The 26103-nt window shown below is 38.2% G+C and overlaps 1 long non-coding RNA gene across 1 annotated transcript in view; it reads left to right on the forward strand.

Annotated features, from left to right (window-relative positions):
- Nucleotides 1-3963: 3963 nt before the first annotated feature.
- LOC107516522 overlaps nt 3964-26103 on the forward strand; it is a 235462-nt gene continuing 213322 nt past the window's right edge. The window contains exon 1 of the long non-coding RNA XR_001598315.2: nt 3964-4282. This is a non-coding gene — a long non-coding RNA (uncharacterized LOC107516522). The remainder of the gene's footprint in view (nt 4283-26103) is intronic.

Consider the following 26103-nt stretch of genomic DNA (forward strand, 5'->3'; position numbering starts at 1 on the left):
AAATCACACTGCAGTATCATGATTCTGAGCTGATGTTGTGAGAATTACAGGATATGTATAGGAAAATTTGATTACTATGGTTTAGTTATATAAACTGATTACGTTTTAAATGCAGCATGAGACTGCATTGTGGTTGGAGGTGGGGGCAGTTAAAACCTCTGGCATGGCTAGCTTATTTCATCTTTGTACCAACTCTAATCACCTGCTTGCTACTAGCATGTTGAATAGGATTCAGAGGGTAAATGTGAGATTAGGCAATATTACTGTGATTATTATCAATGTCTGATATGCTCTTGGTACCTTTGTCTAGTATGTGAGATCTCTGTTCTAGTAAATTGGGAGGCAAGTGATTTTGAAAAACGGGAAGTTGTATATATTCATGACAGTAGTTCTTGAAGAACTCTCACACTTATTCCAGAAAAAAGGGATAATATGTGTGCACATAATTTGCAAGGGGGTCCAGAAATTAAACACAGGATAGCAAAGAAGACCTCAATGAGAAGATGATATTTGAGTCAAGATGAGAAGGAAACAAGTGATTGATTTAGTGGCTATCTGGAGAGAGAACATTCCAGCAGAGGGAATAGCCAGTCCAAAGGCCCTGAGGTCAGTCATAGTCATAAAACAGCAATGAACAAATGGGAGCGTTGTAAGAGATGAGGTTAGAGAGAGAAAGAGAAGGCAACGATGCACTGCCTCGTAGCCCAGGATGTGAGCTTACACGCCGGGTGAATTCGAGAGCGCTTGGAGGGTTTCGAATGGAGTGACCTGAAAGAAAAGCCACAGCCTTCCTCTAGATTGTTTGCAATGTGTATGTGACACGACTCTGTAAAGAACTGTTAACTATCAATAAGAAAAGAACAACCAAATAGAAAATGGAGCGACATGAGAATAGGATCACTCTGGCCACTGGGCTGAGGCTAGATAGACTGAGGGGGCGAGAGCAGGAGCCAGGAGTGTGGGCTGGAGCTGCCGCCGCAGTTAAGTTGGTGAGGACGGATGACAGGGGCGTGGCCCAGAGTCATGGCAGTGGAATTATTAAGGAGTAGTCAGATGCTCGATACATTTTCAAAGTAGGATTTACAGGATTTGCTGACTGTTTGGAAGTGTGGCATAAAAGAATTTGAGGAATCAAGGATGACTCCACTGGTTTTGGCCTGATCGCAGAAACTTTCCTTTAGTAATGATGTGCTTGACTTCCTGCTTCCAGAGCCTGCCTGTCCCCACAGCTGAGACCAATAAATTACTATAAACAGGCTTAACCAACAGCCCTTGCAGGGCCTCTTCGTCCAAAGAGCAAGAGGGATTCCAGAAAGAATGCAATGCATACCTGTACGCATCGCCTGCTGGCTCTACATCTATCAGCCTCTCACGCTGGTGCAGCGTTGACCTTGAATCCAGGCTTCAGATCGTGTCCTTTTGTTTGTTTGCTTTGCCTTTGAATTCCTACTTTGGTTGTCTGGGATTGGAGTGCCGTTGTATTGCTCCAGTACTTAAATGAGATGAGGTCCTGCGTTAGTGCTGCACTGTGAGCTGCCTGCTTCCAAAATCCTTGATGCCAGCCCCCCCCCGCCTTCCTGGTTGTCCCTCCACGTCCTACTGCCAAATCTGCTGACATAGACCCGCTGAGCTTCCAGGACATCTGCCTGTTGCCGACCGTTGGACCTCTTGGATGCTGACAACTTGCCATCCTGGCCTGGACCTTTGCCCGTTACCTGCTGTCACCATCCTTTAAAGCTCTGTGACTTTTCCCATGTTTTCTGTTCTTTCCTGTTCCTAAGATAATTCATTCATTTAAGGGTTCATTCATTGATATCTGCATTTATGCAGTCAAATTAGCATTTACTGAGTGCTAACTTTGAGTCATCTATCTACTGGAGATTGTGAGAGAAGGTGAATAATATGTAAGCTCTATTCTCTCTGCTTAAATGATCTAGGATCTAGAAGGACGTGGGCTAACGAAGGAGACAGACATGTAAGCAATATTTACAGTGAGTTGTGATAATCGCCCTCAATCTATAATCATCTTTTTAAGATAGAGACATTTTGCTGCTATACAGAGTGTCGTGCAGTGTCTTACGGCTTGGGACTGGAGTTAAGCTGATGGGCTGGAGTTGTGGCTCTCCGGCTCACTAGCTGAGCGGCGTTGGCAAGTTACTTTAGTTTCTTCATCTTTGAAATGGGAGCAATAATTAGATATCTTTTAGGGCCATTGTGAGGATTACATAAGATAGTCATGTAAAGAGCTTTATCGTTGCTTCTGACACGTACTAAAGCACAATAAGTTTCAGCACATCTCCATTTTCTTCTCTTCCTCCTCCTTCCTCTCCTAGCAATCTAAGTGGGTGTGATAGGAACATCGGAGAATTCTTGGCACGAAGGAAACCCTCCCCAGGGCCTGTGTTAGGAGTCGAGGGCTCTCAGAGCACCGCGTACTGATCTGAGTCATCACGTTGCTTAGTAATTGCCTATTTATTTGACCATCTTCCTCATGAGACTTTTCCCCTTTGTGGGCAGGGACTTTGCACGCTCACATTTGCAGCCTCGGCATCTGGCACAGTGCCATCTGTAAAGAAGTGCCCAATAAATATTTATTTGTCGAATAAAAATAATAATGAGGCTTCCCATTGGTGGGACCAATTAAATTAAATTTGAAAGAAGGAACTCATCACATAAATGAAGAGTAAGGCCGTTTGAAGCAGTAAAGAAAGTGTGAGCAGAGCACTGTGACGTGAGACCTTTCATGTGTGCAGGAACGCGCAGGTGGCGTTGGAATCATCCACCTGTCTGTGCATGCTTGAGTTTTTGAATTTTGGAAGGTAGTCAGGAGCCAGATTACAAGGACCTTATATGTATCATAAGAGTCTGGACCTTTTCTGGAATGCAGAGCATGGATATGAGTAGTGTTCACCAGGCTTTTCATGATCTGGCACTTACTTCCCTTTTCCAGACCTTTTCCTCTGAACAGTTTATGCTTCAGCAATACCAAAATGTTTGCACACCATCCCCAACGCTGTACAAACGGTTCGTACACCACTGTGACGTCGGAGGGATGGGCGAGCTCAAACATCATGATGCTGCCCGTTTCTCACTTTGTTCCTTTGCTTATGTTGCTCTCACTGCCTGGAATGTCCCCAAACCCCTTAACATCAACACTCAGGCTGGGCCTGTCTCCATGCTGTTATCCATCCTGTAGGTCAAGTGCCACCACCTCCAGAAAGTCTTCCGGAGTTCCTTAACTCCCAGCCAGTCATCAAAGTTCACATGCAATGAGTGCTCACTATGTGTCAAGCATTCTAGTGTTTACTTTGGGCCTTTTTGATTAATCCTTACAACCCAATAAAATAGCTACTATTTTCATCCCTTTTTAAATTGAGCAAACAAATATACATTTTTTTTTTTTTTAAAGATTTACTCTACGTTTTGTACATGAGCAAACCGAAGTTTAGATAAATTAGGGTTGTAGAATGGCTGCGCCATGGCCCTTGATGTAGGGACTTTAATCCCCACCATCTTCGATCTTGAACTTTACACTTTCCTGCTTAGACATGGTCATGGGACACTTCCCTATCTACGTAACTTTTTTATTTTTTAGCAGTATCAATTAAGTGGAATATTAAGTTGATGCAGTCTTCTTTTTTCAGTTAATGCTCGCAAAACTTTATCAAATTCCTTTTTCCCATTTCTTGATGATATCTTGGGCAGATTCCATAATTATCTGGTCACTTTCCATTATTAAACTCACTCCAGCCCTGTTTAAAAATTTTAATTATTCTTTTCAAAATTCTTTTACTTCCCACTGAAGGAGAGGCTCTTGGCACATTGGACTTGGAATGAAGATTGGGCACAGTCTGCTCCGTCACTCCCTCCCCCACCTTCGCTAGCTGGACGCCAGCTCCACTGGGTCAGAGAGTCAGGGAGGAGAGATGTGGGGAAAAGAGCAAACATCCCTTTCTTCACTAGTCTTGGCCACTGCTCTCGCCTTGGCTATATGTGCTTTGGAGACAGACCCTAATGGGCTGTCACTTTCATTTATATGGCACACGTCCAGGGGCGGGCTGTCCGTGAGCACATGCGTGGGTTGCTAAGAGGGCTGGACAGGGACTCCCCCTTACAGTGCCCTTCTCTCTGAGATCCAGCCTCCGCTCCAGCACTTCCACAGCCCCTCTCAGACCAGTTCCTGCCACTGGTGGCCTCCCCACAGACTCTCGTGGTTGGAGCCTCCCCACCAAGTGGGCAGCCCCCTCTTGGCTGGGACACCAGCAAGTTGGCTCAAACGTAGGTAAGTTTCCTGAGCAAGCAGAAAGGCATCTTGTCACCTGCCCTTGCTGTGTTGCCACCCACCTAGTCGTGGGGCTGATGAGCGAATCCACAACCTGAGCAGGTGCCCATTCGGGGGACTGAAGAGGATCTTCCTCTTGCAGCATGCACCCCCAGGCTAGCGCTTTTGTCTTTAAAGGTAATTATACACACACCTCTCAATTTCTTGAATGATGAGTAAGACGGTGACAAGCATCTTGCAGCCCTGCCATCTTGAATGTCCACTTCTATTCTTGTTACAGCAGGGGGAAGACAGCTGGGGGAATCACAGAGGGGGGCGGCAGCTGCTTCTGCTCCTTCCCCCCATCTTTTTTCCTTCTCCTTCCCTCCCTCTCACTCTTCCTCCATTCCATTTTCTTCTTTTCCCAGAACCACGGTGGCAGTCATCACTTCTGCCCACATCTCTTTTGCCAAAACTCAGTTACATGGATGCAACCTAAATGCAGAGGAGCCGGAAAATCCACTTGCTGCCCCTTTGAGTTTCTTCTTCAGTGAATTCCTATTTGTGCGCTTTAGTCTTTTCTCAAATTTTTCGGTATATAAATTATTTACATACTCTGAAAAATAATTTTTTGTATGTTATATATGTTTCAAATATCTCCCCAGTCTATTGCTTATTTTTTAACCATGTTTATAGTTACTTTTGTCATGTGGGATGGGCTAATTTTGTAGTACATTTTTCTTTGTGATTTGAGCTTCCTACATCTTGTTTAAGAAATTTCTTTTTGTCTTGATGTAAAGAGATATTCTGTATTTTCTTCAGAGAGTTTTAAACTGGTTTTTAAACTTGCTTATATAAATTTCTTTGGGCATATTTTATTTTATTTTTCCATCTGACCTAATTTGTGATGCTGCCTCTGTATTATATGAAGTTTTCATTTATATGCAGGTTCGTCTTTTGTTGATGGTGTATGTGTTGTTTATTTCTATTGTTTCCAAAGTTGTTTTCATTGATATATTTGTCCATTCCTTTAAAAATAAATATTTAGTTACCATAGTTTCAAACTAAGTCCCTTTTCTTCACTGTATTAGTTATCCTTTAATTTTTGGTTAGTCTCATACATTTACTTTTTCATATGCATTTTAAAATTACCTTGCCAATTTTTAGCAAAAATCCTATTAATATGTCAATTTGAATTACATCGATTTATAGATAAATTTGAAGAGAAATTAAATATAGAGTATATTTAATCCACTTGTAGAACATTTGTGTATCTTTCTATTTGTACTTTTATGTCTTTTAATAATATTTTCCAATTTTCTTCATATAAGTGTTATTCATTACTTATTTGGTTACTCCTAGGCTACTTACACATTTACTTATATTGGGATTAGACCTTTCTTACTTCATATTTTCTTTTTATATTTCATATTTACAGGAACATTATTTCATAGTGTATTTCATGCATGTTATCTAACTACTTGCTAGACTTTAAAAAATTACAATATTTCATTCAAATAATCTATTTTTGGCAAAGAATGTAGTTATTTATAATATCTTTTATTGAGTTGCTTTACATAAATAAACAGCTTAGAAGAGTGCCTGATATAGTAAGAGCTTGATAAATGTTAAATAGTGGTGTAACCGTTTTCATTACTATTATTTTTTTGGTGCATGAACATAGCACCTGTAAATAGTGACACAGTTTTCTGTTTTATTTTATATTTACACCTTGTTTTTTTCTGTTTTATTGGGTTAATTTGGAATATCATAGTGACAGTAGGCACGTACCTGTATTTCAACAGAAGGTGATTTTTTTTTGCTGTCATGGTTGGTAAATTCTTTTATCAAGTTAGGAAAGTCAACTTCTATTTCTTGTTGACTCAGAGCTTTGAAACAATCGTAACTACAAGTTGATATTTACAGAATGCTACTTTTTCATCATTGAAATAATGTTTTTTCTCCTTTGGCATGTTAATATACAAATTCTCCTTCTAGTCACTGTAACACGGGAAGATAAGCTCAAAGAGGGCTGGAGTTGGTGTTGAGTGAGCCAATTTACGTTCTCTGCCTGGTAAACCCCTCTGGCTTTTCAACAGTCACCTCTACTCATCTTCCAACATTTAAAATTCCAAATAACCTCGGAGTAACTTCAAAGTGCTACTGCCTAACATAATGCATCCATTTTTGTACAAATCAAAACAAACCTCTCTGCAAGCAGTAGCATAGTCTCATCAGTTCCTGCATCAATTTCTGCTCTATGATTATTCTTTTAGTTCATAATTCAACAGCATCTTGGCATCCTGTAGTCTTTGCACTAAGATATCATTACTTGCACATCCTGTATATATCAAAGATAAAAATGAGAGAGGAAAGGAAAAGGAATCATATACAAATAAGAACATAAACAAACAATGAAAAATATGGCTCATTGTTATAGTCCTCATTTATAAAGCTGATTTTAAGGTCATATTTATATATAATAATTTCTTAACTTCTCATTTGACATAGTCCTTGCTTTTAGCCAATATCTTCACTGGACAGTTTCTCTAGGTGACAGATGACTTGAAATTTATTCCTGAGACATTTGAACTCTTGATGATCCTGCCCGTACTAGCTTGCTGAATTATTTCCTTCTCTTGTACAAATGCATGTGGGTGAAGTGGGAGGAACGCAGTAAGATTCTCTTAACAGACATACTTCTCCTTGTCCCCAACCAACCACACATCAGCACTCCTGCCTCACCTTGAGAGCAAGACTCATTCACCCAAGACAACACAACAAACAATGAGTGTGGAGCTTGACTGTCTTCCCGTCAGAGGGGTTCTCATTCCCGTTGTCCCTCAGGACCATTCTACATGGAAAATGGAGAGCCATAGCAATCCACTTGTGTGTGATATCGGGATATTATGAAGAACCATCTGTCAACCAGGCTTACGGTTTTTCCTTCTCTGGCAGTCAGAGGGAATTCTGAATGAGGCCCAGGTGCTTGCTGAGGGCTAAGTGACAGGCAGCGGGAGTAGGCACCCTGGGTATGTGAATTCTCCACCCTTGTCATTTTGTATTCAAGATCTGCCTAAGCTTGATAAAGTATATACCTCTTCCACTTGGAAATGAAAGTTAGACAGGCATGCCATACTTTAGTTTTTCAGATCAGATGACACCCACTTGATGACATGCTTCTCAGGTCATTTGATTACCTGGTATTCCACATACGTGTGTTAAGTCTATATCATAACTTAACAGCAAGCCAAAAACTATTTCTTAAAAAGAAAACAGTTACTTACTAAGGAGGGCATGGCTTTGTCCATAGCTTCTGCTGTGATTTTATATTTAGGTCCTTCCACAGGATTGTTAGAGCAATCCGTTCAGTCACAGATAATTTGAGCACTGTTGGATCTATTGACTGTCATAGGTTAAAGATGGTTGCAGATTCTTTACTACACTTATTGAAAAGGATTCTAATCCTCTACCCTAGAGTCTTAGATGGCTTATTATCTTGCTTGATTAATAAAGGATGGCAGAGGTGATTCACAGCCAACTCTGAGTCTAGACTCTTAAAGAACTGGCAGATTCCATTTTTCCTACTTCGAACCCTAAGTAGCGCGTAAGAAATTCAATCACTCCAACGCTGTGGGGAAGCTCAAGCTATGAGGAATGACCATATGAAGAGGCCACATGGAGAGATGCCCTAGCCAGCTCTCAGTAGTTCCAGCCCCTCAGCCATTTGACTTCTCTCAGGTGAGGCCTCTTGTAGAAGAAAGAGGAGTTTTCTCGATGAAGCCCTACCCAAATTTTACTAAATAGATTGTTGTAATTTTAAGGAATTATGACTTGAGGTTGTTTGTTATGCCATGATGGATTAATGGACAATGTCTCATAAAGACCAGTTGGCACTGACCCAGATGAGTCCAGTTCTAGAGTTTTCTCTTGCACTGACCCCACTCAAAATTGTCAACCACATGTCAGAGCAAGGCATCTATATGCAGTGTATATATGTTACTTCCAGAGTCTAAGAGGGCCACCACGTGTTGTGACTTTCTCCTACAGGAAGGATGTATAGCTATAAAGCAACATGTATTTTATTTGGGATGTGAAAAGAAAATGACAAACATTGAATACCTAGAAACTTGTTGTAGTGGCAGGTCCCTGAATTTTCCTAGACTTTATTATCCATCCTCTGGCATGCATATTTTTCCTAAAGTATTGGTATATGCTACTTCCTCCTCACTGGGCTCCATCAGCACAATGTCATAAATATAGTGAACCATGGTGATTATGTTGTTATTTAATATTTATTCAACCTTCAATAAGGACAGAGGTCTAGGACAATTCCCTTTTCTGATCTAAATACAGGCAGAAGACTGGGGAAGCCCAACTCTTAATTCATTTTGAATGGTTATTTTGCACGTGTGTGTGTGTGTGTGTGTGTGTGTGTGTGTGTGTGTGTGTTTCCTGGGCCATCCTCTAAGTTTTGGTATCTCTGACTTTGCTAGAGAATCAGATTAATCGAGTTTTGTTGAAAATCACAGCCTCATCTTAACTGCAGTGAAGAATTAAGAGAGGTATTTACACTCAGCTGAGATGCAGGAGTCTGGACAAAGTTATTTTGAGGTAGCTGGTGAAGAATTGAGAAAACTGGAGCAGTGATTAAGCAGCCATTTTAGGTGAAAACTGACCCCAGGAGAGACATGAGATAGTTCTTCACAGTAAAGTTGTGGATTCCTAGTGAAAATATCATTTTTTTTTCTGTCCTGATGTGAAAAAAAGAGTCTACACATTTTATAATTTATATATTAAAGAGGAGGTTCTTTTTATTTTCTGGAAGCTAGAGGAGATAAATGAAATAAATCCTTTAAGGTCCAGGGGTATTTCTATAAACCATCAAAAAATGAAATTAAATAGGGTATAGCAAAAGATATCGTTTAGCACATTTATTATCATACATCTATCTTGTATCTAAAAACACAAAAATACATTGAGATACATTTCCGTTCAAGATATCTATGACAATTCATCAAGATCAGATAGAAGTGTTTTTGTATGATTGACAGTTAGAAATGTTATTTTAGCTTGCTTTATGATAAATGAGAACTCCAAGTGATGTATTATGATTGCTTTTTTAAAAACTCCAACACTCCTCTTTGCTAGAGAATGGTTTAGATATTTCATAGTGACCTGACTTTTTATGGCAGCCACTTGCTCTCCAATATTCTTTGAAGGATATGTATGTATGTGTACCCACATATTCCTTAAGATTTCTCAGATGCCCACCACATTTAGCTGAGAGCAGAACCTTTGTATCACTTAGAAGACCTCTTCTTTGCAACTGAGTAAGTTTAGTGAAGAGCTAGCTCTTGCTGGAGAGTTTCCTGCTTTTGGTCCACAGGGCTTGTGGTCTTGCTTAATAGAAATGGAGCTTCCTGAGGGATAACACCCTTTCGTGTTGGGAGTCAGTTAGGTGGTGTGGGTCTCTAGGACATCGTCAGGTGTGTTCTCCTCGGACCTTAAGAGAACTCCGCGTAGTGATTGTAGGGTGGTGTGGTGTTCCATCATCCCATTTTGTGCGTTAAGTTTCTCAGACTCAGACACAACTTTCATTTTTTTAAGATTAAAGGCAAATATTACTCTATGTTTATGTTTTCATTCATGTTTATTTTTATTGTTGTTAATATGACTGCACATGCTATTCAGGAACTCAAAAGTTTACATGTTATTGAGATATATTTTTCTCCTCATTGGTAGAAGTAAGTCTAGTCAAGACCAGAGTACAGGGCTTGGCAGTTTTTAATTTTTAGGCCAGCTATTTCAGCCGATTTGCTGTCTTAGTGATTATTCTGTCAATTAATTCCCTCTATTACTTGAAGAATTGTTAGTAAAGGGAATTATTAGGGTCTTCTGGACAATAAATGTTCCCAACTAACCAATAATAATTTATGTTTTAAACTATTATCTTAGCAATTAAAAATTTCTTTCCCTTTTTTCATAGTTAGAGCTGCTCAATAATCCCTTCCCCTACTACTAAAACAAGCTGAGTGTGAGTGTATGTTTTGGGAAAGGAGATTTTTCTCTGTGTATTTTTCAGGATTAGTATCAGTTTAATCCTCCAGAAGGAGATGGAAGTGAAGCAACCCACTTCTGTTTTCATACCAGGGACATATATCCTTTTCACATTTCAGCATGTCTATTTCAATGCTTTTGAGTGGGAGAGGTTTGTTGGTGAGCATGACTGTTGGAAAAAGATAAGAGAAAAAGCTTAAAGATAAATCGGCAATCCCTTTCCTAAGTGACTCTCATTTTAAAAAGAGAAAACAGAAAAGCTTCCATTACTTCTTATTTTAGAACTTTTAATGGAATGCTGCTAAGAAATGAGAAATATTAATTTAATAGTCATCACATGGTTGAATATAACTCAGTCATAGCATATTTATCCACTACTAATTTTTCTTTCTATACTAGTATGAATTAGGAAATTAAGAAAAAATACCAAATTAATATATACTTTCATGGAGAATAAATTGTGAAAATAAAAAATTATTTGGAAACAAAATTTATCTTCATATTAAAAACAAGTAATGTGCAAGTCTACACAGAGTACAGAATTTAATGCTTTAAAACCACTGGATTTGAAATTACAGGCTAATTACCAAGTAATAGACACATCATAATTTTAGAATCACTCAGCTTATGTTTAAAGTATGATAATTCTTGTGTGTCATGTCCAACAGCTCTTAAAAATAAATTTTAATTTTTATACTTTGAGAAAAATAAAATAAGACTATGAAAACAAGCATGAATTAGAAATAGAGCTAAGTATGAAAATAGGCAAATGTTTTTATTCATATCTTACAAAATTGTGTGTATCAGACAATATTCTTAAAGTATTTAAAAATACAGCTAGATTTTCAAAAAGTAGTAATGCAGTTTGATCAAGAAGATAATACAAGGAAAAAGGCATACAGATATATTTATACATATAATCTTTGAAGGGTCTATCATAGAACCAAAACTGTGTTATATAATATTTAAATCAGGTGAATAAGAAGTTTTTACTAAAGAGTTTAACAATATCTGGACATAATGTGTTCTCTGCTGTTATCGGTTTTGTTTGAAATGCTCCATGAATATTTGTACTTAAAAAGTTAAAACCATATTTTTTCATCAAAACATTGCTGGATTTGGCTCTAGAATATAGTACAAATGGAGAAAAAATGCCAATAAGTTTATTCTTCCCTTTAAAATACATTTTTAAAATATTGCTCTAAGGATACGTATTAAAGTTCACCTTAGAAAATAAAAGACCAGAAATAAATATTTAGAAACATAAATATTAATTACTTTATTAAATGTAGTTTTCACAAATAAATGGACATTAGTCATTAGGGAAATGCACATCAAAATCATAATAAGATGTTACTTTACATCTACCACGAACAAAATATGGTACACACATGCAATAGAATTTTATTTAGCTGTAAAAATTAATGTAATTTTGACACATGCTAAAACATACATTAACCTTGGAAACATTCTGCTAAGGGAAATAAACCAGATGTAAAATGACAAAATATTGTATGATTCTGCTCGTATGAAATATCTAGATTAGGCAATTTCACAGAGAGAGAAAGTAGATTAGAGGTTGTCAGGAGATAGAATGGGGAGGAATGAGGAGTTAGTGTTTAATGAGTACTATTTGGGGTGATGAAAATGTTTTGGAAATGGTGATGGTTGCATAACAATGTGAATGTAATTAATGCCACTGAATCATACATTTTAGAAATGGTTAAAATGTCAAATATTATGTTATATGTATACTTTACCACAATAAAAATATTCAAAAATGAATTGGATACTTTTATGTTTAAATTAGAATATTGATTTTGTAATGTTAATTTTTAAAGAAGGAAACAACTTTAAAAATTAGGAGACTCCTTTTAGAGGAGAGTCTTTAATAAGGCTACTGAAATTTATACTGGTCTTGTAGGGAGAAAAAATAATGGTTGGCCCAGTTGAGGTTTAATTTCTGTGAAGATGCTATTCTCCTTTTTTATGATTGTTTTCCTGTGCTATTCTTGCATGTAATGCTAAAGTTTCTTTGAGTTGTTTAACTGGATTCTACTTGAATACAGTCTACACAGGAAACTAAAAAGATCTGTCTCTAAAGCTGCGCTCATTATGTTCTTGACCCCTGTCCCTTCCAAATATTCTTACAACATAGAGGAGAAATCATAGTGAAAACTTGCATCAATAAAATCCAGTTTTAGTAACTTTAAAAATAAAGATTAGAATATTTGTGTGGTAATGAAATCCTAAATGTTCAATCTTTGTGAGTACTTGAAAGTTAATGAAATATAAAAACAGAAAAGAGTAGAAATAATGGGAGTAGGTCTTAGAACTGACAATCCTAAGAGGATGATAATATAGCAATCAATTATCTTGGATAGTCGTTGTGTTTTTTAATTTCTCTTTGAGTATGAGTGTGTCTGGTGGTCTGGGAATGTTCAATCTTTCAAATAAAACAATGGAGCCAAGTAGAAGTATGGTGCCCAGCTTTCCCATTACACACCTCTATGAAGAATCATCTCACGATTCACTTTTTGGTGAACAGGAGTACATCGATTACTCAAATTTGCAATGATTTGCAGTGATTCTTTGAGTCCACATCACTGCTTGTCTCTACTGTTGCTTTCCGAGCTCTTTTCTTTCCATTCTTCTCTTTTCGACAGCTGCTTCTCCACCCAGAGGCAAAATCAGGATATTCTCATGGCCCTCATTAAAAGTGTTAAGGTTCAGAGATTCGTTTCTCTACCGTGTTTTCTAAAACACTGCTTTGGGCTGGTCTTTGCTCCACCCAACTCCTTGCAGTGTTCACGAATATTGCCTCTACCCGGTCACTTTGAATGATTACTTTCTTGCCTTTTATTTTAATTTTTACCAAGATCAGTGAAAGAGTAAGGAGTTGTAATGGCGTAGGGCACAAATGAAACAGTTGACCTCTAGTCTTAGGCTCTTGTTAACCTAAGTTAATTCAAATAGCCTTTTAATTGATCTCGTCCTCTTTGCACTTAGAGCCACTATCAATATTACTCCCTTGAAGGGTTTTTCAAAATGCAGATGTGATAATGCCATCTGTTTAAAAATATTTTTATAAGTCTATATGATGGCAAATTTTCTTTATGCATTTTATTTACTACAATAGAAAAGACAATGGGATAAGAATTAGCTTTCCGCGATGCATCTACCATTCTAAACAGAGCCTCTTTCTTTCCAAAATTAAACTTTCTAGTTTTAAGACATTACATTGACAAATCAGGTAGACATGCAGGTTACTATAAATCCACTACTAGTATCAACTATGCTAAACATATCTTGATGTTTTTCTTATATGAGCTCCATTTATTGGACAATCAATATAAATAGAGCAGGGCAAGAAAGGGCAAGAAAGAAGGCCTTGAGGACTTCATGTTATAATGCCAAACTCATTTTTGATAAAAGTCAGTCAACTTATACATCCCTGTATGCCTTTTAGAGGAGAGTCTTTAATAAGGCTACTGAAATTTATACTGGTCTTGCGACATAATGATTTCTGAAAAGATCCACTCGGTTTCCGGTGTCTGTTGTCTTTTATTTTCTCCTTTCAGAGTTTCAGCTGGTTTCCTCACTGACTGTGAGGTCTGTAGAGAGACTGACTAGGGCTAAGGTTTCCCCAGTGTACTTTATGGAAAAGAGCCAGCTCTGTTTGGTTGTAACAATCCTTTAAAAAACATGTGACTTGGCCTTGCCTAATATTTCAGAATCCCGTAATTACATGGTGCTGACTGTGTTCTCTGTTCTTAAGCCTAGTCTCCCTAAAAGAATTCTTTTGCCTCAGTTTATATTTCTTTGCATACCACCCTAAGGAGACAGAGTTGGCCTCTGTTCTCAAAAAAGTATTTTAATCATAAAGTTTGTATTTATACAAGTACTTATGACTTATATAGATATGAATTATAATTTTCGGGTTATTTGTAAAATTAATCCACTTTCTTTGTCTTCATTGATTAGAACATACTGATAAGTAGAGACAAAGTAGTCATTATCATGACCCAATCCTTGAACAATTTCCCTTTAAGAGGAAACCATACAACCTAATGTGAAATGAATGTCTTATCATACATCTTTACTGCCTACAAGCATGCAGCCAAATTGGAAAATCCTTTTAGCTTTCTATCTTGTGGAATGAAGGAGAAAAATATATGTGGCCCTAAATGGATTGGGAATAGCAGAAAATAACCCCAGTAACTAGTAATATGAAATTGTCCTTTAAAGCTACTGGTGACTTAGAGTCCCTGTTGAGCTGCTGGAAGGCAGAGAGGAAGAGTCGTTAGTCACTAATGCTGAAAAATGTTGGTGGCCTCAATTGTTCTTTGGAGCAAAGCTGTACATATTTATAAGTGATGGTTTAGAAATTATAGTAATTTGATACATTGTTGATTTTTATAAACATTATAAATTGATATAAATATCTTATGCTATGTGTTTGCTTTGCTGAAAGCACTTGTTGAAAATTAAGCACTTAGTCACAGAAACATCTGGGCAAGAGTGTGGATGACTCAGGACAAACTCATCACCATTATTGAAATTTAAAGAGCATGGTTTCCTGACAATGAGTCATGAACATCATATTTTCGTACAGGGGTCTCAACCACTTCTCTGCCTTCTTAACCAACCCCTGCATGCCAACCCACTCTATATTATTTGGATGGATTTGCAGGCTTCTCTTGTAGAAAGAAAACATGCCATTCTTATTATGTTTTAACAGTCGTATTAGGTTTAATGACCTTATATAGTAGTAATCACAAAAATATATTTTTCTTTTCATAAAATATATTGATACAATCATGAAATAGAAAAATCATGACTAATATAACATGGGGTGGTCATTTTGGATTATTGCTTACTTCAGAAATCAAGAAAAAAAATCCTGATAAGCAATCAGCCATTTTCAATTAAACTAAATCCTAATTATTAACCTTGCTAGTGTCAACAAAAATTAATAAAAAACTATCACTTCCATATCCAACCTATAGTTTCCATAATGATTGTTAATATTTAAAATAAGATTATATACATTCTTTTGGATTAAGTAAAATAGAGGATTGCATAAATACGTCTTTTAGAAACTCCTGCCTTAAATGTGTTTTTAATTATGTGGTATTCCTGGGCCTGCAGTGCTCAGACCACATGTTTAAATCAAAGAGTTTTTAGTAAAGGATTAAAGCACTTATATCCCAGAGTGCTGGCTTTTTTCTTTTCCTTTTTAAAGTTTGTCACTATTTGGCACAGACTGAACCTTTGATGTACATATAAGGTTTGGCTTTTACTTTAATGTCTTAGTTTATGATCTATTTTATAGATTAAGGATGACATTCTGGGGTTGAAAAATAGTGAAGTTCTTTCTTAAAAAAAAAAAAATCAGCCTGGAGCAGCCATTTGAAAATTATTTAATCACTGTAAGAATAACCTTAAAAACATTAGGTAATTTTCCAAATGATATTCCCAAAGGTGAGCAGCTAATTTCACACTAAGAATAACTTCATTTAGGATTGCCTTTGCTTCAGTATCAGAAGCACTGATACTGATGAGCCATGATAGTTTCTATCAACCAATGATTTTGGAAAAATCTAAGTGGTTTTCCATGTGTTGCCTAGTGCTGGGAAGGTTGGCTGCTTTGTGTCCATAAAATTCAACTGTTTCTGATTGAAATAGAAGATGAATTAAGCCAATCTAATGTTGTCTCTGAATTCTAATAAAGCAGCATATCATTAATTTCTTTAAAATGTAAGAAAAAGAAAAAGAAAAATGCAAAAAAATAGTTTGACCTTTTGATAAGTCTGCCATTCAAGATATAAAAAATTAGGTTTATCAGAATTTTTAAATGAGTCATATTTTTAATTAGTAATATTTAAATTAGTAATAATAGAAAATTAAACATGAAAGAAATAGCAATTGAATTTTGCACATCATCATATACTTTATTGCAAACAAAAATGTTTTGCACATATGAAAATTATAGTAATTTTCTAACGTTTACTGGGGACTTACCATACACTCACTGTTGGAGTGCCTTTACTGGTCTCCTTTCTTTCCATTTAGTATTGGGAAATGGATCCTGTCAGTGGGTCTGCGTGTTTTTTGTCTTCTGTTTTTCGCTGTTTGTTCCCTAATGGGTTTATCCGAGTGCTTCTTAGTTTTAACCCGAGGATGCTGAGGGAGCAGCATCTCGATGACCCGAGACACTTGGATCGAAGTCTTAAAACTTGAGATCTTATCTGCATCTTGAGGTTCAGTGTCAACTTTTCAAGCCGTTATAGCTTTTGACCAACTGAACAAAATATTGACGAATACTAGCACGTTCAATAATTAATTAAGATTAATTAAAAGAAAAGTTGCTGATGAACTACAGAATCTTTTATTTAGTAGCTATTGTTTTTATAATTCTTTAATTAGTCAAACGTTGACTTATTTTATACTATGTGTCCAACACTGCATTAGAGAGTTGGGATATAAAAGTGAGTATGAATACACATGGTCTCTGCCATCATAGAATATAATGTTGCGGGGTAGGGAGGAAGAGATTACAGAGGGAAACCTAATTTAAATAACCACATAAACAAATATAAAAGTGCACCTTTGAGAAATAACAGGAGTTATCAGTAGCACTATGAAAGTTTTAATCATTGGACATAACCTAGCCAGCTGGAAAGGATGCTTTGAGGAGAGGATATTTGAGCTGGGATATGAAGGAAGATTAGGAGTTAACTGGGCAAAATGTGGGACAAATTCAGGGAGAAGAACATTGCAAAGGTACTGTGGTATAAGGGAGCATGACAAGTAGGAAGAATTGAAAGAAAGCTGGAATAAATAGCTACAAAAGAGAGCTTGGAACAACATGATGCTGAGATTTTAAGTGGCATCAAAAGATTGTAGATCTTCATGGTTCAAGGTAAAACATTATATCTTGTTTTTAATAATAATAGGTATTAAAATGAAGGGTTTTAATTAGACATGGGAGAGTACCGTGGTTAGATTTACTTTTCTTACGAGACCACACAACTAAGGGCGACTGGCATGCTTGCTGTTAGACTTACTAGTAATTTAATATAGTGGCCGAGTTGAAAGGTGCTAGTAGCTTTTACATCTAGTGTATTAAAAGGTCTATGATTAACTAAGTATAATTGTGAAACATAAGTTTTGTTTTCTCGTCTTTCTTTCTTCAAATAAACCCCGTTAGATCTTGTTTTACTATCTCTTAGAGACCTCTGACAAACCCATACCTATTGGGCACTGTCAGTCATTTGGTTCAGTTCACATTGGCCTATTTAAAACTTCGGTCTCATGTGACTTTAATCCTTTCCTCCCCTCTGCCTCTCAGCGGCATCCAGGCTCTGGCACGGAGAAACCTGCAGAAATGACGGGGCGGTGCCCCACTTTCACACCTCCCCTTTTTGTTACCCTTTCCTCCCTTGGCATGTTGAGAATATGGAGATGGGATTAGGAGAAAAGGAGTCAAATGCCTTTTCAAATGCTGGTGGTTTCCTCTCTTGCCCGTTATTGTTTCTCTGGTGAATTCTAATGGGTTGAAGACATTCCCTGAGGGGCAGACGTCTAAGTGCCATTTTATTTGATGGAATACACGTGCGAGTTCTTTACGTAGTATTCTCAGGGCCTTCTCACTGCCTAATTGCTTGGCTGCTCTCACTCCCATCTCTCATATCCCACCCATACCTTCTTGCTGCGGGCTTTTCCGTTTCCGGCAGCCAGCCAGGCTTCCTGCCTGAGGTGCTGGCTACACGACTCACGTGCAAGTAGCTTCCGTGGAGTTTGCCGGACCCATGGAACACTTATTCATCCTTACTCAAAACAAACGTGGAGATTCAAAAGAAAATGGCCACATCTCTGATTTGACATCTCTTCCCAGTTCTTTTTCTCTTCACCCAAATGATCGTAATTAGCATATAAACAAACAAAACAAAAAGAGAGAGAGAGAGAAAGCCAATGAGAAGCCACCTTTCAGACTCTTTACCTGACACTCTGGCGATAAGGATGGTGTTCGTGGGTGATCGGTGGTTCACAAAACTACAGAACTCTTCTCTAATTATAACTTCTGTTCTCCTTGAATCCTCTTCCCCCTCATAGGCATTTGCTTTTATAGACTGGAGGAAGGCAGGGGGATCATGGCTGGAGGGTTCAACTGTTTTTAGATGCTTCTTAGTAAACCCTGAGGAGGTATCTGACCCCCGCATCTTTTCTGGTGTCTTTAGAATATGGGTCATTTTGACTTTATGTTCCTAACTTTAGATCCTGCTTTGATCCACTGCAATGAAAAGCATCATATTTGGACTCCCGTGTGGCTTGGACTATAACAGTGTTAGAGGAGATGGAGGCGATGTGCTAAGCCAGAGAAAGGCATGATAACATACACAGTATTTGGTGATAGACTGGACATCGAGGGTGAATGAGAAAGAAGGGAAAAGGGTGACTCATGTTTCAGTTTTATACTGCTCAGCGGCTGGTGGCACAAGAGAGGACATTTGAGGAGGGTCCGCTTAATTCCACTGTGCTCCATGGGAAGAGGAAGCAAGACGATAAAATGACATGTGTTCAGCTTGAGAAGGTATCAGATAAGACAGGACTACGCTCAGGGGAGATGTCCGGGCCGCAGGTATATACCAGTGAGTCCCCTTTTATAGGTGATAAACGGAAGCCATGAGTATGGATGGCATTGCCAGAGAGAGAATTTTTGGTGAGAATAGTACAGTGCGTTTACACACATACACACACACACATGATACATACGTACACATATATACAGAGGAGGTATGTGAACATAGACATCTACAGAAACATGGACATTAGAATGAGTTTTAAGGAAGGTTGAAAATGCTGTCATTATGTCCTGGTCATATACACTGTCACTCACTATATGTCTCTATCTCTCTATCTCTATCTCTATCTCTATCTCTATCTCTGTCTCTGTTTCAAATGCAATATGGCTTGTCCTATAAACTCAGGTAACCTGTTGATGGGCACCCCCTGGTTCCTACAGAACCGAAAAGTTCATAACTTCATATGACAACAAACTTCAACTAGATCACTGACTTTTGAATGCAGCGTTCAGAGGGCAGGAGGGATGTGGGGAAAAAAACTAATCACCTTAGAAAATATGACTGGATCATAAATCTAGTTTTCTGGGGAGGCATTCACACCCACCTCAGGACAGAGGCCTTGGCCCGGAGCAGCACCATGCCTGGCTCGGAGGGTGGGTGAGAATATTAAGGCCTGGTGGTCACTCCAGGAGAGAGGAGTCCCACGGCAGTGAGGCTGGGAGAGGGGGGCAGAGGCTGTGGCTGCAGCGGGTGAGATTTTAAACACTGCTGGCGAACTTGGGGCAGAAGACTCAGCGATTCTGACAGGGGTGCCCCAGAACGGAGAGTGTTCTGAGAACTGAGACTGTTTTGCCATTGCTATAATAATTCTCCTATAGTAATTGTTTTTTATCAGGGTGGAATCATCGAAAGCACCTACTGAAAAAAAAAATGATGTAACAATGAATAATAATAACAATGCACAAAATTAATACCGTGTATTAACATCTTCTCTTATACTCAGCCCAAGGCTCCGCCTCTTGACACTCATGGGTGGAGAATGAATTTCTCCCACAGATGCCTCAGATGGCTGTGCTTGCTGAGTCTCATTCCACTGGTGGAATTGCCTATGACAGCAGGTGAGGGACTCTGGATAAACACCCATGAGCTTTTGAGAGGCCTGAAGTTGCTCACGTTCTAAAATCTAAATCCGGAGTGCCAGGCACAACCAAGAAATAGAGACTTTATCTCAAAACCCCAGTGTCTAGAGTATGTTTCCTGATGCATGATTAATTAGGACAATCTCTTATTTTGGGAAAGAAATGTCTTACTTTAATCAGTATTGTGCTCAAGTCATTGGAGGCTCTAATTGGGAAGGGAGTTTTGTTAGTACAGTTGCACTTCAATTGACATGTTTAAGAGACTTTAGGAGTCTAAGGACATGGCTGACTTCATATTATAGATCTGTCTTCCTTGTCCTTTACTGTTATAAAGCACTCAAGATTAGAAAATAATTATTTGTCCCAGTGGTTTTCACACTGTTTTTCATGAAGAGAAGCTTCTGAAAGAGGTCCGTTAAATGTGTTGCCCAAAATATCCAAACTAATGAAAGAGAATTTTTTAAGCCATTGGGCTTATTTATTATTTATTTTGTTGCAATATTTTACATTGCTATAAAACAATTTGATTTTGGCACACAATAGCCTCATTAAGAGCAGTTTATTCTCTTAATTTGTGGCCTAATTTTTCTGGCCTCCACTTAATTCAGCTGTGGGTAGGGCTCTGCTGTTGTAAAGATCCCTCAAATATCCAGCAGGGACATGTGAGCAGGATCATGCCAGAATCTCAGTGGAGTTAGGTTGTCAGGTGTGACAATTTTCTCTGCAGCTTTGCTTGCCCAGTTGACCAAAGAGAGGTGTAAATTGTCAATAATCCTGCCTTATTGCCCTCACTGTTCAGATTCCAGGACCTAGGACAGAAATGGACTTCTTCTGGCTCTATGCCTTTGACATTGTTGTTGGGTCACAGAACATTAAAAATTCTTTTAGAGAACACACTTTCCCAATTCACACAAAGTACGTAGAAACAAATCATTCTGTTTGCAGTGGTTTAGAACAATTTTCCAAGAAGATGCCACTATCCAGAAGTTTTGCTCCACCTCACTGCCCCTCCCCCCCCAAATAATAATAGTGATAATAACAATCACAATGACAGTCATTTCATGAGCATGAGTTTATACTGGGCTCTGTGCTGGGTGCTCGCTCTGGATTGTCTCTACTCTACACCGAGTTTGGAAAGTAGATATTATTACTACTGCTATTATTATTGTTATCGTTATTCCATTTCACCGAAGAGGAATCTGACACTCAATGGGTTGAGCAATTTTTTAACCACACAACGGTTGGGTGTAGAACTGGGGTTCAGAGACAATTCCATGTGACTTGGAAGTCTGTATTCTTTGTTCAGTGCTGTGCTCTATAGAACCTGTTTATTTTACAGAAATCTAGGCAAATGCCCATTTACAGTGCCAGCTGAGTACTCAAATAAATAATATAGGGTCGATCCTAAATTTCTGCTTGCTCAATTTTCATATAGTCAACAAATATTTCCTGAGCATCTACTATGAAACAAGTATTGGTCTAAGTTCTGGGACACAGCAATGAACAAAACACACAAAAATCATTGCCCTTGTGGGACTTGTATTCCAGTAGGCATAGATGGATAATAAATACATTACTATATAAGACGTATGGTGTTTTGGGTGGTAGTTAGTGCTATGGAGAAAAAGAAGTAAGGAATATTCTTGTGGGAGGTCCAGTTTTAAATATGGTGTTTATAGAAGGCCTCACCAGGAAGGTGACCTTTGAGTAAAAATATAAAGCAAGAATGTGCCATACAGGTATGGTATGTAGGGGAAGAGGATGCTGGGCACAGGGAATAGTAAGGCAAATGCTGTGGAGCAGGGGCTACCTGGAATATCTAAAGAGATGGTAAAAGTTGTTTGGCAAGAGAGAGAGAATGAATTATAATTTAGATTGACGATAGAAGCAAGACAATGGAAGGGCAGATCATGCAGGCAATTAAAAATACCATGGCATTTACTTTGAATAAGTCGTAAAAGCACAGAGGGTTTTGAGCAGAGGATGCCATGAGGCTTCTGGGCGACAGAAGATTGTAAGAAGGCTAGGCGAAAGGAAGAATGTGAGGAAGAGGGTGATTGCAGAATTCCCAGTGAGAACTGTTAGCTTGCTCCACAGAAGTAGCAGAGATGGTAAGAACTGGTTGGATTTTGTATACATTTTCAAAGTAGACCACACGGAATTTGGTAACAAATTGGATATTGGGTGTGAAAGGGAGAAAGAAGTCAAGAACAATGTAAAGGTTTTGCCTCTTATTGACGTGAAGGAGACTATGGGAGATTTGCTGTGAAAATGTCAGGAGTTTGATTCGAGATGTGTTGTATTGAGACCTTTATTGGTCATTCAAGGGGAGATGTCAAGTAGAATGTTGGATATACAAGTCACGTTTCCAGAGGGGCCAGTGAAAGATATCGTCATGTTCCCTTGTCCATGGGTTATGGCTACCTCTTGAGAGAAGTTCAACATTATTGAAAGATTTTTCTACTCTCATTAGTTAAAGGAGTAGTGTCGATGGGCTCACTTATTTTCCATATTCATATTGGAGATTAATTAACATTAATATTAATTGAAAAAAGAAAATGGTTGATTTTTTTTTCAGAAAAGGAGAAAATGGCTAATTCTGGGAATACAGGGTTATATAGATTTAAAAAATGAAATTAATGATGAACCATTTAGGAAGGAATAAAAGATATGAGCATTCAGCACTGAATACTAACTAAGCTTGGCGCTAGGGGTCCAGCTGGCGGTGAACAAGACCTAGTTCTGCTCCGAAGTGCTTACGGAATGGCTGCCACGTAACCATTATACTGTGGAAGGGAGAGTGCCCTGACGGGGGAGGGGACACCAGTATGTGACCAGGAAGAACACCTGTGGCTGTCCCGGGAAGTCGGAGCAGTAACTTCCTGCCGAAAGCGGATGCTGACGAGATAAAGTGCTGGGGAAAAGGAAGGAAGGGCCTTCATTCCGGTTGTGTGAATACCGTATGCAAAGGTCAGAGGGGGAGGGAGCATGGCACCCTTGAGGAAGTGACAGGTGAGTGGCGTGCAGCGGCAACGAGAGGAAGAGAGAAGCCTGTTGTGTGTAAATCAGCACTGCCCACACGGCTTTTTGTGAAATGCTGTGCCCTTCCACGGGAGACAGAAGGAGATGCCCCATGAGAGATCAACGCCCCAACACATTAGCAGTAGCTAAACAGGTTTTTTCACTGCTGTGTTAATAGGTTACTCCTATTAAATAAGATCATTAAAAAACACTATAAGCATACATTCGAAGGTCTCTGCAAATGAGATAAGTAGATTTGAGTTTCATCAGTCATCTTTTGGTGTTTTTTTTTTTTTTCTTAAAGAAACAATATTTTATTAAAGTGTGATCGCAAATATTAATGATGGATATCTGAGAACATTCCCTGCGGCAGACGGGCACTGCTCACTGCTCATACTTATGTGCTATGAATGGACCCTGAGAGACCCTAAGTACCCTGAGGGACCCATTTCGTCTGCTTTCAGGAGAGGCTAGGCAGGGCATGAGGCAGCTCCAATGGCAAACATCCTGGTCCGTTGGACTACTGTGCTGTGCGCACTCTATCGTGTTCTCTGAGTGTGAAATGGATGGGCAGCACTATGCCAAGATACTATTCTCGATTTTATTGTCAGTGTGTTTTCCTGTTGTCTGTTCGATTTTGATCATCGGACACCAATATGTCTTCTACCAAAGAGAGGCTGAATCACTCAGTATAGGAAGCCAGCCTGTACTTCTAAAGCATAAGTACTTTAGCAAACCATTATATGATATTTGATTATTAGTGATCCCTGTTTCATGAAGACTTGAGAGGAATGATCACATAATCACATAATCACATAATTATTACATAATTACTGAGCATCCGGGCACCCTGATAACATCCGGAGCTGGCATATTGATCACCACGAAGAACACATGAATTAGTGTAAAGAGCAGGTTTGAGTTCTGGCATTACCACTTACCAACTATGTGGCCTTTGGCAAGTTTCTTAACATCTCTGTGCCTCAGTTTCCTAATTCGTGAAATGTGGAATGATCATCACACGCACGTCAATTGGTTAATTAATAAAAATGATCGACCTCATTAGTTTATTGATTAAAGAAAAAACACAACAACCCCATGTAGTTGCTGTGAGGATTAAATGAGTTATTATGTACATGGGGTTCAGAATTGTACCAGAGGGAAGTGCTATAAAATATTAGCTATTATTTTTATTTTCAAGGATTTCCAAGGTAAGTGGAGGAGCACAGTCGATCAGATATCCCTTCCTGGGTAGGGATTCAAAAATGCGGGGGATTTATCGGAAGTGGTTCCCTGAATCTGGGATATCCATAGTGTAAGTCTCAGTGATGTCTTAAGCAGAATGTTCCTGTATATTATTTCACCCTCTCCCCTAATTTTTTTTTTTTTTATCATTTCATGAGTCTGTAATAGGATACTTCTCAGGCTTTGAGCAATCTAATATCTTTTAATGCATTCTTTTTCTGTTTAAGTTAGTCTGCATTGGTCTCTGTTGTTTGTAAACAAAAGCCTTGACTTGTATATCCACATCTGGATGTTTAGGAAAAAGGTTCAGAGGATTATGAATCTTGCTCAAGTTCTTAAAGTCAGTGAATAGTAGAGAAGAAATTCGACATATACTGCCCTCACTCTAAGATTTTTTTAAGTTTCCTATTAAGTGATCAATACATTTATTTACTAAATGGTTATATGTTATGTTTTGTTTTTCTGGTATTCAAAAGGAAGGTTTTTAAAATTTTTGAACACTATAAGGCAATTACCAGTTAAATCCTAAGATATTTAATGACACTTTATTTTTTGTCACTCTTCAGTGGTAACTGCTGTGCCTAATATCGATATGATCTTGATGTTTCTCATTGTTCATCTGGAGTAATTGCTGTGTACAAGCTGAGTGTAAAATGAATAAATATCAAACCACATTATAATGTGTGCAATTAGGAATAAGTAGTGAAGTGTATATTGTATCTTAGGGTATTGGTTTAGTTAACTAATAAAAATGAACTATGATTTAAATATTTAACAGTATGTTCTAGAGAAAATTATTTGTAGAATATGATATGAACAGAAGCAAACTCTTGAAACAGCCTCCAGAGTAGGATGAATGCTATGAATTTGATTGCCCAGACTCCTGGCTATGTGATACTTCTTTAATCTTAAGTACCAAAGTTATTATGTCAATTTATGGACCTCAGGGAGTGCCATTATAATTTACTCAGAATTGTGTGGTGTTTTGTAGAAATGATTTGGCCTATGCTAGTTTCATGCTGTGATATATAGGCTTTGATGATGATGAATGGGTCATCAAAGCAGTTGGGGATGAACAATGCCAAATTAAACCATAAATTCGGAGAATAAGGAGGAATTAGAATTGAGCTATTAAGCCAGAGATAGATCTTGAGACAGGCCACGATTGAATGTGAATTTAGGAATAAAGGAAGCCACAGACTTATTTAAGAAAAAATGAGAAATGTGGAAGATCAAACAGAGGAGGATTTGAGAGAGACAGAATAGTGGACAGAGCCAGGATTAGGGGCAGCGGGCTGTGTGTCTTGGCTTTCTCAATGCCTGGATGCCCAGGATGGTGTTTCCCCATCTTGGGTCACATATTAATTACTTTGTGACAATACCTGTGAGATTTCGACAGGGAGTTTTTGGGTAGATGAATCTGACCTTTTCTCGTGCATAAGGACCACTTAGTCAATCCAATGACACCTGCACTAATTGAGAGAATAATTTAGTATGCTATGGCACATGACGTCTCAACAGTGGAAGTCGAGCCACAAATGAGAGTAAAAAATTCTCTATTGCACTGATCCTTGGCTTTAATTTTTTCAATTAAAGTAATTTATGTACAAGATATAAAATGAAGCAGAACAGAAGGCTTATCGTGAAAATCAACAGTGCCCCGCATCCCTCCACATCCTGTTTCATTTTCCAGAGGAAAGGGATATTAATACTCTCTATATTTTTTTGTTCTAGCAATTACTCATATATCACTGGATTTATTGATGTATCTACTTATTTAAATATTTAA

This window comes from Rousettus aegyptiacus, unplaced genomic scaffold (genome assembly GCF_014176215.1).
Source record: "Rousettus aegyptiacus isolate mRouAeg1 unplaced genomic scaffold, mRouAeg1.p scaffold_m13_p_1, whole genome shotgun sequence".
Taxonomy (NCBI): Eukaryota; Metazoa; Chordata; class Mammalia; order Chiroptera; family Pteropodidae; genus Rousettus; species Rousettus aegyptiacus.